We start from the raw sequence: 19,783 nt of genomic DNA, 5'->3' as shown, positions 1-19,783 counted from the left end.
GCACAGGTACAGTATAGAGCTCGGGACAGGTATATAGCTACAGCACAGGTGTAGAGCTATAGCACAGGTATACAGCTACAGCACAGGTGTAGAGCTATAGCTGAGGTATACAGCTGCAGCACAGGTATAGAGCTCGGGACAGGTATATAGCTGCGGCACAGGTATACAGCTATAGCTGAGGTATACAGCCGCGGCACAGATATAGAGCTCAGGACAGGTATATAGCTGCGGTTCAGGTATACAACCGCAGCTCAGCTATATAGCTACGGCATAGGTGTAGAGCTATAGCTAAGGAAGACAGCCACAGCACTGGTATACAACTATGGCTGAGGTGTACAGCTACAGCACAGGTATACAGCTACGGCTGAGGTGTACAGGTATGTCACAGGTGTAGAGCTATAGCTGGGGTAAACAGCCGCGGCACAGGGATACAGATATGGCACAGGTGTAGAGCTATAGCTGAGGTATACAGACGCGGCACAGGTATAGAGCTACAGGTATACAGCTACAGCACTGGTATACAGCGGCAGCACAGGTATACAGCTACAGCACTGGTATACAGCGGCAGCACAGGTATACAGCTACAGCACTGGTATACAGCCGTGGCACAGGTATACAGCCGTGGCACAGGTATAGAGCTACGGCTGAGGTGTACATCTACAGCACGGGTATACAGCTATAGCTGAGGTATACAGCAGCGGCACAGGTATACAGCTACAGCACTAGTATACAACTACGGCACAGGCGCTACGGCCGGCACTGACAGCTCCAGCAACAAGTTAGCGTTTGGACTTCCGAGATCACGTGACGCCGGGGCGCCTGCGCAGTAGGACGTATTCCCTGTCGTGTCCTGAGATTTCCCTGTCGCTGCTTCCTGGGCCGGGCTGCGCCTGCGCAGAGCTGTTGCATTAGTGATGGTGGAGGAGTGAGGAGCGCGGCGCTTGCAGTAGACAGACAGCGGGAAGAATCGTGTCCTCGTCCAGGAGGAGGCCGGGAGCGGAGGGGACAGCTCGGTGCTGCCGGCCAGTGGGGTGAGCGGTGTGCTGTGTGTGGGGGGTGTGCTCTCCTTGTGTAACACTTGTGCTGCTGCTGGTACAACACACCCCCTGCCAGAGAGACAACTTCACTGCTGCTGCCAGCCCCGTGCCCACAGCAGCAGCAGGTAAGTGTGCGGGCTGTGCAGCAGGTAGGCCGGGGCTGCTCGTGCTCCGCCTTTGCTGGTCCAGTGGAGACTACTTACCGGGCAGCAGGTGGGTTGCAAAAGTTTTCTCGTGATGTGATGTGCTGTGACTGTCCCTGGGCTGCTGCCATGTTCATCCCTGTATGTAGTAGCTGTCAGGTATGTGCTGCTCACATCTGGTGTGCTGTCACAAGCTACCTGTTGCTCACCTGTAGGGGGTGCTCCTGTCAGGTGTGCAGAGTGACTGTTATATAACCACATATGGAAAGAAGGACCCCCTCCTCCAATGGGGTTTACGGACGCGGAGTATGCAGGTGTAAAGGGGCTATCAGGTGCAGCTGTCAGAGTATAACAGTACCCGCCCATCCTCACCGGTCTGGCAGCAGGCAGGTGACCGCAGCCTGAGCGCCGGGGGCTTGTTGTCCTGGCATCCTGGTCGCCATGATGACAGCAGTTCCGAGTAGTGGCGCTGGTGGTGGTCAGCTGACTTGGGCCGGCATCAGAGGCCGGGTGAACAGCAGCGCTGCAGCGTCGAGGACAGGTAAGCACTTGCGGATTTGTTGTTTTCTCACAGTTGCTCCTGCCGGTAAATTTAAGGCCCAACGCCCACGGGCGGATTTGAATTGCGGAATCCGCGCTTCAAGCCGCCCGTAGGGAAGCATGGGGCATCTGCACTTCAATTAACACCTGCGGATTTGATTTGCAGATTCCCCGTGCATGCGCCATTTCACCGCGGAGGGGATCCATAGATCTCCATGGAAGCAAGCGATCCGCACTTCAATCGCAGATGTATTGTGGATCTGTAGGCAGATACCTCTCTGGTTGCTGGGAGGAGGCGGAAGGCAGGCGGGCACTTTGGGCTTGAGTTTTTTTTTTCCCGCCGCGCAAATGATCCACAGTGCGTCCGCACGGGAAAAAAAAATATCGCATCTACTCGCACCGTGGATCTGGGCCTAAAGGGGTTAAATGAGATAACAATTTTAAAAATATTTTTTTTTACAAACAGGTCCCCCAGTGTGAAAACATCATAAAGAGCCCAAAGTCACAGCTTGTCTCCAGGCCCGACCTAATGTTTACTTGCTGTAGTCAGCCTGTGCCTTCCCAAGGAAAAGGCTGCTGCAGCCAATGATAGAGAGCTGCAATCGGCACTGAGCTGCAGCAGCAGTTTTACGTCAGGGATATCAAGGGGGAGACCCGGAGCCACCAGCGGGGGACAAGGGAACAGTATGAGCTCTTTATTATTTTTACACACTGGGTAAAGGTTTCCCTTTTTTTTTTTTTTACTAAACGTCTTGGACATCCCCTTTAAGACTAGGGGCTCATGCCCACGGCTGTATGCGTAAAACGCTGCACGTCCCCCTAGAGCATTGTAACACATTCAGTAGCCATGCGCTGCTGGTAGGAGTCGGCAGAGACCACGTAAGGCACTGCGCATGCCTGTGAATCACACGCCCACGAGAATGCGTAGTCTGATTTTAATTTTTTTTTCTATTTCCTTTTTTTAAATTAAATTCCTTGCTCTGAACTCAGAGGAAGGCCTATGAAACCGCTGCCCATATGCAGTGTATGGTGTATGGCCAACGCATCGTACAGGGCTATAGGGCTTACGCTGCGTGGTACGCAGAGGAATAGAGCATTTCTGTAGTGTATTGATAGGCCGTGTCCACATGCCGGTGTGCAGGAATCAAAGTCCATTGACTTCATTCAATCAAAAACATGGCCGATGAGCCATAAAAGTTTCTGGACTGTCCTTCAGGTTTTCCTAATTTATCATGGGAGTTATTACTTGCCTGCTATCTGCTGGGAACTGCAGGCTTAAGGGGGTTGTCCGGGTTACAAAACACGTCTTTAATAACTGGTATAACACTTTAACCCTTTCCAATCCAATTTGTATCCTGATTTTCCTAGGGGGCTTACTCTTTTTCTGCCGTTATGCAACAGCGCTATCTGCTGGCTAAAGCCAGTACTGCATGAGGTGACACGTTGGATAGGCTCCGACAGCAGAGAGGCTGGCAATATACAGTAAGAGAACCCCGACGGACGTCTTCCAACATCGAAGCTGTACAGCCCTAAATCATAATGTCTTCAGAGGTCAGACAGCGGACTGGAAAGGGGTAAAATGATAAAGGTAGAGGACCTAGCGTTTCAGCGCTGTAGCACCGCAGGCCTACTGGTCTTCAATGTGAAACGGACGCCACGTGACCAGCTGCAGCCATTCGGAGGTTGCACTGTCCGTGTCTATTTTCCTGGCATCAGCACACCCATCCTGGGTGCCACGATGCCAGGAGTTCAGAACTAGGGTGCTGCAGCGGCCATGTGGTTCCGTTTCACCACAAAGACAAGGGGGGCTGCAGCACTGAGGAGGAGCAAATACCTCAGCTTATGGTACTTTAATAGTGTTGGACCCGTTAATAGAAACGTGTTTTGTCGCCGGACACCCCCCCTTTTAGAGGGAACCTGTCAGGCCCCCTAAGCGGTCCGGGCAGCGGGGTATAGTGATGGGCACAATGGTTTCAGCGGTCTGTTACTTGTACCGATCGGCTTGATGGTTTTGCAAATCTTACTTTTGAGACTTTGCAGGGCCGCTCTGGAGATGAATCCAGAGAAGCTCATGTATATTCATGTATGCACACTCCCCCGGCCCTCCTCCCTCCAGATGCTGGTTGGCAGGTCCGTTTGTGTTGCTGTCCATTGATATCTGGGGGAGGAGCGTATATATATGAGCTTCACTGGACTCCTCTCCAGTCCAGACCTGAAAAGTTTCAAAAGTAAGATTTGCAAAACCACTAAACCCAATCAGTATGAGAGACAGACTGCTGAAGTTGGCATGTCTAACACAATACCCACAGGCCGGCCAGCTTAGCAGACCCGTCTGCTTCCCTTTTAAAGGGGCTGGAATTGGGAAAGGAGAAAAGATTGTAATAGTCATCTCCTCCTGATTTTTTTCTTTTACCTTTGCATAATTGCCAAAATAGGCACAGTGTCTTATTTTTGAGGGGTTTCGTAATACTCACCTAGTAGGTGCCATTTGGGTCCCTCTTGTTGGTCTGCGGCGCTCCAGCAGTCTTCAGTGTAGTCCTCAGCGCTGAGAAAGCATTCTCTTCCTGGTAACGGGGCTTGAATACCCCGCCTCCAGCAAGAGATTGCTGTGATTGACTGAGCCACGGCGCTCATGATCCAATCTGAGCCGGCGCTCAATGAACCAATCACAGCCATTCAATTTTGTCATTCAATGAATGGCTGTGATTGGTTCATCGGATGCCGTCTCTGATTGGCTGAGCTATGGCGCTCCAGAACCAACCACAGCAATCTCTTGCTGGCGGTGGAATATTCAAGCCCCATTACCAGAAAGAGAATGCTCTCTCAGTACTGAGGATTACACGGAAGACTGCCAGAGCGCCACAGCCCAGTGAGAGGGACCCGAACGACGCCTGCTAAGTGAGTATTATTATTATTTTTCATGTAGCGTAACTAGGGCTTATTTTTCAAGCTCCCCCCCCCCCCCCCCCCCTCCATTCTTCTTTGAAAATCAGGGTGGAGCGTATTATTGGGGTAGGTCTTTTTGGGGAAACACGGTAGGAATTAGAAACATAGAAGACTGACAGAAAAGAGTCTGCCCTTACATTGTTTCCTTCTTACTTCTCACATGGGCTGCCTGCACACAGGCGGATATTTGCTGCGGGGTCCGCGCCTCGAATCCGCAGAAAATGCCTCCCGCTACTACTTATGGAGGTCCGCTGCTTTTTGCACACAAGTGAAAATTGCAGCCTGCTCCATTTTCATGCAGGCTTTGCATGTACGGCTTCCATTGAAGTCAATGGAAGCCCTTTGACCCCAGGCCCAGTCGCGAATTCTGCGTTATCCCCTAACGACAACGCGGGAGAAAAAAAATCTGTACTGCGCATGTGCGCCGGCGAGCCACCGAGTCCATCCACAGTACAGAAAAGACGGCGACAGAGCAGGTACACGCGGACACTGCTGCTGCCAGAGCCGGATTCCGCATGCGGAATCTGTCTCAGCTGTATGCAGGCGGCCTTTAGATAGATAGATGCTTATCCTAGGAAGCTTGTAATCATGTCTCCCCTCTCCCTTCTTCCTTCATGTAACATATGTAAAGGTTTCCATCATGTCTCCCCTCTCCCCTCTTCCGTCATGTAACATATGTAAAGGTTTCCATCATGTCTCCCCTCTCCCCTCTTCCTTCATGTAACATATGTAAAGGTTTCCATTAGGTCTCTCAGCCCCTACACTCCCCTCTCCTTTCTCTCCTCCTGTGACATATTATAAAGGTTTCCATCAGGTCTCCGTTCTTCCTTCGTGTAGCATATATAAAGGTTTCCGTCATGTCTCCCGTCTCCTTTTTTCCTTCGTGTAACGTATGTAAAGGTTTCCATCATGTCTCCCCTCTCCCTTCTTCTTTCGCGTAACATATGTAAAGGTTTCCAGCATGTCTCCCCTCTCCCGTCTTCCTTTGTGTAACCTATGTAAAGGTTTTCATCATGTCTCCCTTCTTCCTTCATGTAACATATGGAAAGGTTTCCATCATGTCTCCCCTCTCCCTTCTTCCTTCGTGTAACATATGTAAAGGTTTCCATCAGGTCTCCCTTCATGTAACATATGTAAAGGTTTCAATCATGTCTCCCCTCTCCCTTCTTCCTTCGTGTAACATATGTAAAGGTTTCCATCATGTGTCCCCTTTCCCTTCTTCCTTCGTGTAACATATGTAAAGGTTTCCATCATGTCTCCCCTCTCCCTTCTTCCTTCATGTAACATATGTAAAGGTTTCCATCATGTCTCCCTTCTTCCTTTATGTAACATATGTAAAGGTTTCCATCATGTCTCCCCTCTCCCTTCTTCCTTCGTGTAACATATATAAAGGTTTCCATCATGTCTCCCCTCTCCCTTCTTCCTTCGTGTAACATATATAAAGGTTTCCATCATGTCTCCCCTCTCCCTTCTTCCTTTGTGTAACGTATGTAAAGGTTTCCATCATGTCTCCCCTCGGGTAACGTGTAAATGTCTCAATCATAATTACCCTCTCCCTTCTTCCTTCCCGTAACATATATAAAAGTTTTCATTATGTCTCCCACTCCCTTCTTCCTTCATGTAATATGTGTAAGGCTGCCTGCACACGGGCAGAATCCACAATCGGTAACCGTGTGGATGATCAGCTGTTTCAGTCACCCATATGAACGAAGGAGCATCCGCATCTCTGCGCATACATGTCGACTAGAATTCCGGTGTCTGCGAGCGGAAAAGAAATGGCAGCATGCTCAATTTTTGCGCGGATTTCACGTGGAAATCCTCCATTAACCTCTATTGAAGCATTCGAATCACAGGTGCATCCGCAATTACATTACAAGTGGACGCGGATGGCTTGCAGGCTACTAGAAGACCATGTACAAAATGAATACAAGGAAGCAGGAAGGCAGGGAAAAGACAATGCAGGACAGATTTTTTTCAGAGCGGCCCACACCATTGCAGTAGCCGGGTATTGGATATGGGCAGGTTCATTGCTCTCCCGAGCTAAGAGAGCTGTATGTCGTCCTGAAGGCGGTTCTTAGCTCTCAGCACCACAAAAGCACACAAGTGTGTCATTTGGGCATTAACCTTTTGTATAGAAGGGGGTTAGGCAACTTTATGACTTAATCACCTGTGTGCGATTTTTATTTTTTCCACGAGGACAATCCACTGTGCATCCGCGCCGAAAAACCATCAAATCCATGATTGTCTCCCCTCTCCATTCTCTCTTCATATATATAAAGATTTCGATCATATCCCCTCTCTCCCTTCTTCTTTCATGTAACATATGTAAAGGTTTCCATCATGTCTCCCCTCTCCCTTCTTCCTTCGTGTAACATATGTAAAGGTTTCCATCATGTCTCCCCTCTCCCTTCTTCCTTTGTGTAACATATGTAAAGGTTTCCATCATGTCTCCCCTCTCCCTTCGTCCTTCGTGTAACATATGTAAAGGTTTCCATCATGTCTCCCCTCTCCCTTCTTCCTTCGTGTAACATATGTAAAGGTTTCCATCATGTCTCCCCTCTCCCTCCTTCCTTCGTGTAACATATGTAAAGGTTTCCATCATGTCTCCAATCTCCCTTCTTCCTTCGTGTAACATATGTAAAGGTTTCCATCATGTCTCCCCTCTCCCTTCTTCCTTCGTGTAACATATGTAAAGGTTTCCATCATGTCTCCCCTCTCCCTTCTTCCTTCGTGTAACATATGTAAAGGTTTCCATCATGTCTCCCCTCTCCCTTCGTCCTTCGTGTAACATATGTAAAGGTTTCCATCATGTCTCCCCTCTACCTTCGTCCTTCGTGTAACATATGTAAAGGTTTCCATCATGTCTCCCCTCTACCTTCGTCCTTCGTGTAACATATGTAAAGGTTTCCATCATGTCTCCCCTCTACCTTCGTCCTTCGTGTAACATATGTAAAGGTTTCCATCATGTCTCCCCTCTACCTTCGTCCTTCGTGTAACATATGTAAAGGTTTCCATCATGTCTCCCCTCTACCTTCGTCCTTCGTGTAACATATGTAAAGGTTTCCATCATGTCTCCCCTCTACCTTCGTCCTTCGTGTAACATATGTAAAGGTTTCCATCATGTCTCCCCTCTACCTTCGTCCTTCGTGTAACATATGTAAAGGTTTCCATCATGTCTCCCCTCTACCTTCGTCCTTCGTGTAACATATGTAAAGGTTTCCATCATGTCTCCCCTCTACCTTCGTCCTTCGTGTAACATATGTAAAGGTTTCCATCATGTCTCCCCTCTACCTTCGTCCTTCGTGTAACATATGTAAAGGTTTCCATCATGTCTCCCCTCTACCTTCGTCCTTCGTGTAACATATGTAAAGGTTTCCATCATGTCTCCCCTCTACCTTCGTCCTTCGTGTAACATATGTAAAGGTTTCCATCATGTCTCCCCTCTACCTTCGTCCTTCGTGTAACATATGTAAAGGTTTCCATCATGTCTCCCCTCTACCTTCGTCCTTCGTGTAACATATGTAAAGGTTTCCATCATGTCTCCCCTCTACCTTCGTCCTTCGTGTAACATATGTAAAGGTTTCCATCATGTCTCCCCTCTACCTTCGTCCTTCGTGTAACATATGTAAAGGTTTCCATCATGTCTCCCCTCTACCTTCGTCCTTCGTGTAACATATGTAAAGGTTTCCATCATGTCTCCCCTCTCCCTTCGTCCTTCGTGTAACATATGTAAAGGTTTCCATCATGTCTCCCCTCTCCCTTCGTCCTTCGTGTAACATATGTAAAGGTTTCCATCATGTCTCCCCTCTCCCTTCGTCCTTCGTGTAACATATGTAAAGGTTTCCATCATGTCTCCCCTCTCCCTTCGTCCTTCGTGTAACATATGTAAAGGTTTCCATCATGTCTCCCCTCTCCCTTCGTCCTTCGTGTAACATATGTAAAGGTTTCCATCATGTCTCCCCTCTCCCTTCGTCCTTCGTGTAACATATGTAAAGGTTTCCATCATGTCTCCCCTCTCCCTTCGTCCTTCGTGTAACATATGTAAAGGTTTCCATCATGTCTCCCCTCTCCCTTCGTCCTTCGTGTAACATATGTAAAGGTTTCCATCATGTCTCCCCTCTCCCTTCGTCCTTCGTGTAACATATGTAAAGGTTTCCATCATGTCTCCCCTCTCCCTTCGTCCTTCGTGTAACATATGTAAAGGTTTCCATCATGTCTCCCCTCTCCCTTCGTCCTTCGTGTAACATATGTAAAGGTTTCCATCATGTCTCCCCTCTCCCTTCGTCCTTCGTGTAACATATGTAAAGGTTTCCATCATGTCTCCCCTCTCCCTTCGTCCTTCGTGTAACATATGTAAAGGTTTCCATCATGTCTCCCCTCTCCCTTCGTCCTTCGTGTAACATATGTAAAGGTTTCCATCATGTCTCCCCTCTCCCTTCGTCCTTCGTGTAACATATGTAAAGGTTTCCATCATGTCTCCCCTCTCCCTTCGTCCTTCGTGTAACATATGTAAAGGTTTCCATCATGTCTCCCCTCTCCCTTCGTCCTTCGTGTAACATATGTAAAGGTTTCCATCATGTCTCCCCTCTCCCTTCGTCCTTCGTGTAACATATGTAAAGGTTTCCATCATGTCTCCCCTCTCCCTTCGTCCTTCGTGTAACATATGTAAAGGTTTCCATCATGTCTCCCCTCTCCCTTCGTCCTTCGTGTAACATATGTAAAGGTTTCCATCATGTCTCCCCTCTCCCTTCGTCCTTCGTGTAACATATGTAAAGGTTTCCATCATGTCTCCCCTCTCCCTTCGTCCTTCGTGTAACATATGTAAAGGTTTCCATCATGTCTCCCCTCTCCCTTCGTCCTTCGTGTAACATATGTAAAGGTTTCCATCATGTCTCCCCTCTCCCTTCGTCCTTCGTGTAACATATGTAAAGGTTTCCATCATGTCTCCCCTCTCCCTTCGTCCTTCGTGTAACATAGGTAAAGGTTTCCATCATGTCTCCCCTCTCCCTTCGTCCTTCGTGTAACATAGGTAAAGGTTTCCATCATGTCTCCCCTCTCCCTTCGTCCTTCGTGTAACATAGGTAAAGGTTTCCATCATGTCTCCCCTCTCCCTTCGTCCTTCGTGTAACATAGGTAAAGGTTTCCATCATGTCTCCCCTCTCCCTTCGTCCTTCGTGTAACATAGGTAAAGGTTTCCATCATGTCTCCCCTCTCCCTTCGTCCTTCGTGTAACATAGGTAAAGGTTTCCATCATGTCTCCCCTCTCCCTTCGTCCTTCGTGTAACATAGGTAAAGGTTTCCATCATGTCTCCCCTCTCCCTTCGTCCTTCGTGTAACATAGGTAAAGGTTTCCATCATGTCTCCCCTCTCCCTTCGTCCTTCGTGTAACATAGGTAAAGGTTTCCATCATGTCTCCCCTCTCCCTTCGTCCTTCGTGTAACATAGGTAAAGGTTTCCATCATGTCTCCCCTCTCCCTTCGTCCTTCGTGTAACATAGGTAAAGGTTTCCATCATGTCTCCCCTCTCCCTTCGTCCTTCGTGTAACATAGGTAAAGGTTTCCATCATGTCTCCCCTCTCCCTTCGTCCTTCGTGTAACATAGGTAAAGGTTTCCATCATGTCTCCCCTCTCCCTTCGTCCTTCGTGTAACATAGGTAAAGGTTTCCATCATGTCTCCCCTCTCCCTTCGTCCTTCGTGTAACATAGGTAAAGGTTTCCATCATGTCTCCCCTCTCCCTTCGTCCTTCGTGTAACATAGGTAAAGGTTTCCATCATGTCTCCCCTCTCCCTTCGTCCTTCGTGTAACATAGGTAAAGGTTTCCATCATGTCTCCCCTCTCCCTTCGTCCTTCGTGTAACATAGGTAAAGGTTTCCATCATGTCTCCCCTCTCCCTTCGTCCTTCGTGTAACATAGGTAAAGGTTTCCATCATGTCTCCCCTCTCCCTTCGTCCTTCGTGTAACATAGGTAAAGGTTTCCATCATGTCTCCCCTCTCCCTTCGTCCTTCGTGTAACATAGGTAAAGGTTTCCATCATGTCTCCCCTCTCCCTTCGTCCTTCGTGTAACATAGGTAAAGGTTTCCATCATGTCTCCCCTCTCCCTTCGTCCTTCGTGTAACATAGGTAAAGGTTTCCATCATGTCTCCCCTCTCCCTTCGTCCTTCGTGTAACATAGGTAAAGGTTTCCATCATGTCTCCCCTCTCCCTTCGTCCTTCGTGTAACATAGGTAAAGGTTTCCATCATGTCTCCCCTCTCCCTTCGTCCTTCGTGTAACATAGGTAAAGGTTTCCATCATGTCTCCCCTCTCCCTTCGTCCTTCGTGTAACATAGGTAAAGGTTTCCATCATGTCTCCCCTCTCCCTTCGTCCTTCGTGTAACATAGGTAAAGGTTTCCATCATGTCTCCCCTCTCCCTTCGTCCTTCGTGTAACATAGGTAAAGGTTTCCATCATGTCTCCCCTCTCCCTTCGTCCTTCGTGTAACATAGGTAAAGGTTTCCATCATGTCTCCCCTCTCCCTTCGTCCTTCGTGTAACATAGGTAAAGGTTTCCATCATGTCTCCCCTCTCCCTTCGTCCTTCGTGTAACATAGGTAAAGGTTTCCATCATGTCTCCCCTCTCCCTTCGTCCTTCGTGTAACATAGGTAAAGGTTTCCATCATGTCTCCCCTCTCCCTTCGTCCTTCGTGTAACATAGGTAAAGGTTTCCATCATGTCTCCCCTCTCCCTTCGTCCTTCGTGTAACATAGGTAAAGGTTTCCATCATGTCTCCCCTCTCCCTTCGTCCTTCGTGTAACATAGGTAAAGGTTTCCATCATGTCTCCCCTCTCCCTTCGTCCTTCGTGTAACATAGGTAAAGGTTTCCATCATGTCTCCCCTCTCCCTTCGTCCTTCGTGTAACATAGGTAAAGGTTTCCATCATGTCTCCCCTCTCCCTTCGTCCTTCGTGTAACATAGGTAAAGGTTTCCATCATGTCTCCCCTCTCCCTTCGTCCTTCGTGTAACATAGGTAAAGGTTTCCATCATGTCTCCCCTCTCCCTTCGTCCTTCGTGTAACATAGGTAAAGGTTTCCATCATGTCTCCCCTCTCCCTTCGTCCTTCGTGTAACATAGGTAAAGGTTTCCATCATGTCTCCCCTCTCCCTTCGTCCTTCGTGTAACATAGGTAAAGGTTTCCATCATGTCTCCCCTCTCCCTTCGTCCTTCGTGTAACATAGGTAAAGGTTTCCATCATGTCTCCCCTCTCCCTTCGTCCTTCGTGTAACATAGGTAAAGGTTTCCATCATGTCTCCCCTCTCCCTTCGTCCTTCGTGTAACATAGGTAAAGGTTTCCATCATGTCTCCCCTCTCCCTTCGTCCTTCGTGTAACATAGGTAAAGGTTTCCATCATGTCTCCCCTCTCCCTTCGTCCTTCGTGTAACATAGGTAAAGGTTTCCATCATGTCTCCCCTCTCCCTTCGTCCTTCGTGTAACATAGGTAAAGGTTTCCATCATGTCTCCCCTCTCCCTTCGTCCTTCGTGTAACATAGGTAAAGGTTTCCATCATGTCTCCCCTCTCCCTTCGTCCTTCGTGTAACATAGGTAAAGGTTTCCATCATGTCTCCCCTCTCCCTTCGTCCTTCGTGTAACATAGGTAAAGGTTTCCATCATGTCTCCCCTCTCCCTTCGTCCTTCGTGTAACATAGGTAAAGGTTTCCATCATGTCTCCCCTCTCCCTTCGTCCTTCGTGTAACATAGGTAAAGGTTTCCATCATGTCTCCCCTCTCCCTTCGTCCTTCGTGTAACATAGGTAAAGGTTTCCATCATGTCTCCCCTCTCCCTTCGTCCTTCGTGTAACATAGGTAAAGGTTTCCATCATGTCTCCCCTCTCCCTACGTCCTTCGTGTAACATAGGTAAAGGTTTCCATCATGTCTCCCCTCTCCCTACGTCCTTCGTGTAACATAGGTAAAGGTTTCCATCATGTCTCCCCTCTCCCTACGTCCTTCGTGTAACATAGGTAAAGGTTTCCATCATGTCTCCCCTCTCCCTACGTCCTTCGTGTAACATAGGTAAAGGTTTCCATCATGTCTCCCCTCTCCCTACGTCCTTCGTGTAACATAGGTAAAGGTTTCCATCATGTCTCCCCTCTCCCTACTTCCTTCATGTAACCTATATATTCCTATCATGTCACCCTGTCTGCAAGAAAAAAAATTAAGAAGAAAATCAGTCATATGAATTTGAATATGATACCAGTAGAAACTACAGGACGTCCTGCACAAAATGAGTCCTTGCACAACTCTATCAACAGAAAAATAAAAAAAGCTATGGCTGTAGAAAATGTAACTTTTTTTCCCAGTTATTTATTTTTTAAAAGTAGTACCGAAACCCCCCCCCATAAATTTTTGGTATTTCTGCCATAGTGTATTGACCATATAAACAAGACAGCCTTCAGACAACTATGTTGGTGGATAAATATAAAAGTTATGTTTTTGTTTTTTTTGTATGTGGTGAGGATAAACAAAAAGATGAAGGGAGGGCGGAAAAAGGGTGGCGCATCATTAAAGGGGTATACCAAGACTTTAAAAGAAGTTAAAGGGGCTTTAAATTAATAAAAATTCAATCCTTCCCTATCCTGACCTACGCTTCAGCCCCGGTGCCTGCAATACATAACCCCGAAGCAGCGGCGGTTGGTCACATGCCATACATTGTTTATAGAAAAATCAGCAATACCTGTGAGCGGCTGAGCGGTGATGTGCGCAATATACAGCACGTGACTGTCGGCTGGGTCTGTGCAGCCATCGGGGCTGCAGTGCTGGACGGGGAGCTGCCATGATAGGTAAGTATTCAATTCTTATTACTTTTGATCCTTTTTTTACCTTTTTTTTTTTTTTTTTTTTTTTTTTTTTTACTTTTAAGTCCTGGAAACTCCTTTTAAGGGCTTAATAAAATGTGTTTAATTCCAGGAGCCTTTTAAGAAGTAGAAGCCTTGTTGATTTTCAGTTTGGATGCATTAAAAAAAAGTTTTGCCCAGCTTGTGATGTGTAATGTATCGTCATTTTGGTGGTCTGCAGTACAATGTCTCTTTTATGAAATACTTTTCTGACTTTTATCTTATTGTTGCTGTGTTATAAGTCCGTCTTTTTAGATGTTCAAAACTGCCTTTGTGCCGGTCAGATAGAAGAAAGTTGTGTGGCTATTAGTTCTGGAAACAAATCTTGTGCATACAGATGACATGCTCTAGTCTTATCCTGGGGCATCCGCCGCTTATGTTGGCAAATGACCTATAACTACTAGGACCCGTCAGCGTGGAAGTACTGGTGGGAAGTGCAAGGGGACCTGGTTGTGTCTGGGGGGCTCTGTGGTCTGGTTGTGTAAACGCCTACCATAGCTACGTGACATGGGTCTCTTTAAAGAAAAAACTTTCACGGCCCGCGTGACGTGTACCCCAATTACATAGGACAGGAGTGTGGACAGCGATGGTCTTTCTTAATAACTCGTTCAGTACATCTTAGGCCTCATGTCCACGGGCAAAAGAAGAATTAAAATCTGCAGCAGATTTTAACTCTTCTCCCACGCGCGGATCAGCACCCCATAGGGATGCATTGACCACCCGCGGGTAGATAAATACCCGCAGATGGTCAATAAAAGTGATTTTAAAAAAATGGAGCATGAAAAAATCTGGACCATGCTCCATTTTCATGCGGGTCTCCCGCGGGCTTCTATTGAAGCCTATGGAAGCCGTCCGGATCCGCGGGAGACAAAAATCAGATTTTACCCACCCGCTCCGTTTCTTCTCTTCGCCGCCGCGTCATCTTCTCTCAGTCGTGGCCGGATCATTTTGCTTCGGGACGGCGCATGTGCGGGCACGTCACCGACGTCATCCTGCGCATCCGCCGGGCCGAAGAAAGAAGATCCGGCCGCGACACAGAGAAGATGACGCCGCGGCGAAGGAAGTATCCGGAGCGTGCGAGAGGTAAGTTTATTCTGATTTTCAGCGCTCATGTCCGCGGGGCAGGAGGGACCCGCTGCAGATTCTCCATGGAGAATCCGTAGCGGGCCTGATTTTCCCCGTGGACATGAGGCCTTAGTCTGCTTTTACCAACGCTCGTAACTGTCCATGATGAGACAGCGGGGCGCACACTGCCATGTTATTCATCCCAACCCACTTTGGTATTAGTGTATCTTGATGCCACCTGAAGCTAGGGGTTTGACAGGAGGAACGCCCCTCTTACACCCCTAGCTTGGGATTGGCTCAAGAGCTGAAGGTGCTAGTACCTCGAAATCGTGGCAGAAGCCGGCAGGGCTCAGCAAAATAGGCTATGTTGTGTTCCCCCCACCCCTCCGTCTCTGCTCCCCGCTCGCGATGCTCACCTCCCCCGGCTGCACTGCGGGCTACAGCACTGCACTTAAAGGCTCATGTCCCCCTGTCTGAGCTCCGTGTGCCCTGCTTCCGCACTCACTGCTGCTGTCCCCAGCGGCTGTGCTCCACCGCCATTAATGTGACATCTGTGCCGGGCGCTCCATTGCTGATCGCTGCGATCCTCTGCGCTTGTGGTCCACCACTGGGAAACCGGCATCAGGTGGGGGTGGAAGGTGGGCGTTGTGTGCTCCTGCACTCTGCGGCTGGCGCATAATATCTCTTTGCCCCCGCTCTTTTCAAGTCACATCACGTGTGGGTGGGGGTGCCGCTTGTGAAGCGCCGATGCCAGCTCAGTAGTAAGCGCTTCAACACTATTTGGCCTCTGTGCTCCAACTGTTAGGCAGGCTGCCCATTTGCACGATGGGCCTCAGGAAAGCATGTTACCACTGGTGGCGTCAAGATGCACTAATACCACCCATTTTTTTAAATAAATTTTTTTACTGCGTGATGCTTAGTGAAATACAACAGTGTTCCCCAACTCAATCCTCATGGACCCCCAACAGGTCATGTTTTCACGATTGTTGCACAGGTGATGTAATTATTGTTGGTGCCTCAGACCTTGCCACAGGGGTTCTTACTATAGGATATCCTGAAAACATGACCTGTTGGTGGTCCCTGAGGACTGGAGTTGGGAAACACTGAAAATAGAGCATGCTGCAATTTTTCCAACTCCAACCATCGATCCAAGTGAAGAATCACTCGCGTGAATTGACCCATTGAAATTTATGCCTTCTTTTCACATGCAAGTTCTGTCCTTCTCGAAATCGGGCAGAACTTGCATGTGAAAATCATTTGTGTGAATGCGGCCCAAGGGTGTAGTCACATGGGCGTTTGCGAATTTAGTCACTTATTTTGTAAACATTTTTTTTTCCTTTTTGGGATTTCCATTTTTTATTCACACATTTTTCATGTGCATATAAAAAAAATCGCTTTCTAATTCTTCACTTTATTATGGTCACCATGGTTGCACGCCTTTAAAACCAGCTTTGTTTTTTTTCTGTTTGTTTTAAAACACAACCATAGACTTGAATGGGTGTTTTTTCATACGAAAACCGCACCTAAGTAGGATTTTAAACCTTAACGACTGCGAATACGCTTTTTGACGGCCTGTATTGGCGGTCTATGTATGAAGAGAGATCGCGGGGCGACCTCTCTTCATGCATCCTGGGTGCCAGCTGTTTCTTACAGCCGGCGGCAACAGCTCCGATGAGCCGCGCAACTTATTAGAGTTTTTAACCTTTTAAATGCTGCTGTCAATTCTGACAGCGGCATTTAAATCCCTTGAACGCTGTGCAGGTGTTATGGTAGTCATGGGCCTTCTGAAAGGCCCCAGGGCTGTAATGGCATAATGCTTATCAAGCCATGTCCTTGGGGTGGCTTGATAGAATGCTTGTCAGATTGCAGTATGCTGTAATGCTATGGAATTACAGCATACTGCAGGAGCGATCACAGCATCGCAAGTTGTTGTGCCATCTAAGGACTTAGTAAAAAAAATAAGAACAATAAAGTTTTCGTTATTTAAAAAGAAGAAAAAGTAATAAAAGTTAAAAAAAAATCAAAAAACCTTTTGCCATAGTTGTAATAAAAGAATCTAAATAGTAAAACAAAAATATATATTTGGTATTGCTGTGTCCGTAAAAGTCAGATCTATCAAAGAAACGCAATATTTACCCCGCACGATGGACATCGTCAGAAAAAAATAAAGAAAATAACGCCAGAAATGTGCTTTTTTTTGGGGGGGTCACCCTGTCTCCTAGAAAAAAATACAATAAAAAGCAATCAAAAAGTCGTATGTATTCCAAAATAGTACTATGTTGACAGAAGAATAAAAAAGCTATTGCGCGCAGAAGATGGCGGCAGAATATCCTTTCAAAAAATGTAATGGCTTTGAAAAAAATACAAGTAGTACAGCAAAAAAAAACTATATAAATTTGGTACCCTTGTAAGTGTACTGACAGAATAAAGTTGTGTCATTTTTGTTGCAGTTTGTGCGCCGTAGAAACGACGCACTGAAAGATCGTGGGACTTTGTTTTGTTTTGTTTGTTTGTTTCTTTCCACTTAGAATTACATGGTACATTAAATGGCACCATTAAAAAATACAACTCGACCTGCAAAAAACAAGCCCTCATACAGTTGCGCCAATGGATATACAAAGGAGTTACGATTTTTTTTTTTAAAAGGAGAGAGGAAAAAAGGAAAATGGAAAAACGGAATAAAGCTCCGTCACGGGGGGTTAATTTTTTTTTTGTCTATTCCTCTGAATACAAAAAAAGTGTCTCTCTGGAACTATTCTGAGCCTTGTGCTGCTCATTACAAGATATATATATTGTAGTAACACATGGCAGGTTGGATAGAGCGGTCCTGCCTGGGTTGTGTTTGCCGTCATCTGCTGCCTTCTATTTTCTGTTCCACTTTTTTTTCACCATTGGATATCTAAGTGATGCAGACCGAGATGAACTGACCCGATATTGGGATGGATCCATCAAACTGATTTATCAAAGAAGCAGAACTTTTTTTTTTTTTAATATAAAGCTGTAGTTTTGCACACCTGCAGGGCCATTTTCACAGATCCGTAAAAGGACGCTAAAGCAGATACCAACTGGTTTCCGTTTTGTCAGTCGTCTGTCCCCTATTGACTACAGTGTTGAACCAAAAAAAAAAAAAAAAGTCATTCTGTCCAGTTTCTGGGGTTGTTTTTGTGTTTTGTTTTTTTGTTTGTTTTTTTTTTAAATTTTGGATGGAAAAAAGTCCTGCGCTGCAGTCTTTTCTCAAAGAATGGAAACCATATGAAACTGAAGTGAACTGATACAAAATTAGTCCCTCTGCAATCCATGGAGATTTTACTGGATGTTTTATTTTTCTGCTCTAAGGCTGGAGTCACACGAACGTATATCGGCTGGGTTTTCACGCCCAGCCGATATACATCGTCTGTCTCTGCAGGGGGGGAGGATGGAAGAGCCAGGAGCAGGAACTGAGCTCCCGCCCCCTCTCTGCCTCCTCTCCACCCCTCTGCGCTATTTGCAATAGTGAGAGGCGGGACAGGGGTGGGGCTAATTCGGGGAACTTAGCCCTGCCCCCGTCCCACCTCCTTTCATTGCAAATAGTGCAGAGGGGCAGAGAGGGGGCGGGAGCTCAGTTCCTGCTCCTGGCTCTTCCATCCCCCACCTGCAGATGAGGATACCATATATCGGCTCGGCGTGAAAACCGAGCCGATAGGCTGGATTCAGACGAACGTATAAGACCGAATTCGCACGACTTTATTTGCTTGCGCAATACACAGTAAATAGAACCCATTGATTCCAAGCACGTATTTTGTGTACGCAGTTCTTTCATGCAAAAAAACACCCAAAACATTGTGTTCTATTTTGTGCAGGGGAATAGAACATATAAAACAATTCGGGCAAATTAGTCATTTCAATGTACGGGACTGTGGCTGGGGCTGTGCATACAAATGCACATCCTTCGAGGGGCACATACGCTTGTGTGAATGCAGCCCAAGGGCATGTTCACAAGGGACGGATTTTCTGTGCAGGAAACAGCAAATTGGCCAATATTTTCAAAATGTCATGTACACGCTGTATAAAATATGTGCGCAAAACCCGTGTGAAAATTGACGTGAGGCGTGGAATGTCAATCCTCAGCCTGTCAGTTGCGCACCCCAAATGATGTGGATGGGATTCATTCCACACCAAAATCTGCTAACAAAAGCAAGCCGAATGGTGCAGGTTTGATACAGACGGATCGTTAATCCTTCCTTTGCCAACATGCTCTAGGACGGAACAGAAAAACCAGAAAGTGAAACGCTGATGTGATGGCCACGTGTACATAGCCATGTGAGAGTTGCGGTAGAGGTAAAACAAGTTATGGAGGGAAGCTGCATGCACTAGCAGAAATGGCGATCAACTCTGTAATTAGCAGTGAATATATCCTTGTTGTGCAGATTGGCAGCGTACCCTCCTTGGCCTCGGGGAACTGTAAGCCTTGCTGGGTGCTTGTAGAAGAGGAAGACGGATGAGCAGAACGAGAAACTAGACTGGAGAACGTCAGCTCACTGTGTTGTAATCTATTAACATATTGGGGAATTGCATAGATTCCTATAGCAGACATCTTTCTATCCTAAGCTGTAGTAGTCGGACAATAGGGAAATTGGTGATAATTATTTTTTTTTTCTGGCTGCCCTTCAGTAGTAACAGAGCTAAACCGACTCTCCGGTATCGGCAGTGAACATTTCAGAACTTGTTACTAGAACTTGGTTTAAAGGGGTTGTCCCGAGGCAGCAAGTGGGTCTATACACTTCTGTATGGCCATAATAATGCACTTTGTAATATACATTGTGCATTAATTATGAGCCATACAGAAGTTATAAAAAGTTTTTTACTTACCTGCTCCGTTGTTAGCGTCCTCGTCTCCATGGTGCCGACTAATTTTTGGCCTCCGATGGCCAAATTAGCCGCGCTTGCGCAGTCCGGGTCTTCTTGCTGTCTTCTATGGAGCCGCTCGTGCCAGAGAGCGGCTCCGTGTAGCTCCGCCCCGTCACGTGCCGATTCCAGCCAATCAGGAGGCTGGAATCGGCAGTGGACCGCACAGAAGAGCTGCGGTCCACGGAGCAAGAGGTTCCCGGCGGCCATCTTCACAGGTAAGTATAGAAGTCACCGGAGCGCGGGGATCAAGGTAAGCGCTCCGGTAAGCTGTCTGTACGTCCCTGCATCGGGGTTGTCTC

General features: G+C 47.2%; 1 protein-coding gene across 2 annotated transcripts in view; it reads left to right on the top strand.

Moving 5' to 3' along the window:
* Nucleotides 1–902: 902 nt before the first annotated feature.
* The window catches only part of CLOCK (clock circadian regulator), a 111,809-nt gene continuing 92,928 nt past the window's right edge, over nucleotides 903–19,783 (top strand). For both annotated transcript variants that reach the window (XM_066573356.1, XM_066573355.1), the window contains exon 1: nucleotides 903–1,031. The gene's annotated coding sequence lies outside the window, so the exon portion shown is untranslated. The remainder of the gene's footprint in view (nucleotides 1,032–19,783) is intronic.

Source organism: Eleutherodactylus coqui, chromosome 7 (genome assembly GCF_035609145.1).
Source record: "Eleutherodactylus coqui strain aEleCoq1 chromosome 7, aEleCoq1.hap1, whole genome shotgun sequence".
Lineage (NCBI taxonomy): Eukaryota > Metazoa > Chordata > Amphibia > Anura > Eleutherodactylidae > Eleutherodactylus > Eleutherodactylus coqui.
Note: the sequence above shows the minus strand (reverse complement) of the source record. Positions and strands in the feature narration are given on the sequence as shown.